The 475-nt window shown below is 32.6% G+C and overlaps 1 non-coding gene across 1 annotated transcript; it reads left to right on the top strand.

The window, feature by feature from the left end:
- Positions 1 to 24: 24 nt before the first annotated feature.
- On the top strand, positions 25 to 97 carry TRNAF-GAA (transfer RNA phenylalanine (anticodon GAA)). The gene has a single exon. It is a non-coding gene; the product is annotated as a tRNA-Phe (tRNA).
- Positions 98 to 475: the final 378 nt, after the last annotated feature.

Here is a 475-nt window from a genome sequence, read left to right as displayed (position 1 = left end):
TACTAGGATGATGCACAAGAAAAGGTCAGGATAGCTCAGTTGGTAGAGCAGAGGACTGAAAATCCTCGTGTCACCAGTTCAAATCTGGTTCCTGGCAGAGAAAAAAAAAAAAAAGATCCACCGAATAGGTATTGATCCAAATACCTCGAGATGGATTGTGATACATATTCATTAATAATATTTATTCATCTAAGTGGATAAATCTATAATATAAATATAGAGGCACTTCTTTTTCTTTTTAAAGAAGTTTTAAAATATATCTTTTCTTTATGATAAAGAAGGGGGTGAGATTCCCCTTTATTTTTTTGCGTTTCTTAATTTTGTATTCCGCTATTCCGACGAATATTTTTTTAGTCTTGCTTATCTTTATCTTATCTTATTTTCCTAGTTGTGCTAAGTAATGTGCGCGGTACAAAGTTCCTGGTAGAGAACTTCTTTGAGTCATCCTATTTTTCTGTTCATATGAAGGAAATTA

Source organism: Triticum urartu, unplaced genomic scaffold, assembly GCF_056163025.1.
Source record: "Triticum urartu cultivar PI428250 unplaced genomic scaffold, HENAU_Tu73 scaffold579, whole genome shotgun sequence".
Classification (NCBI taxonomy): Eukaryota; Viridiplantae; Streptophyta; class Magnoliopsida; order Poales; family Poaceae; genus Triticum; species Triticum urartu.
The sequence above is the reverse complement of the archived record's forward strand: the minus strand, read 5'-3'. Positions and strand labels throughout refer to the sequence as shown.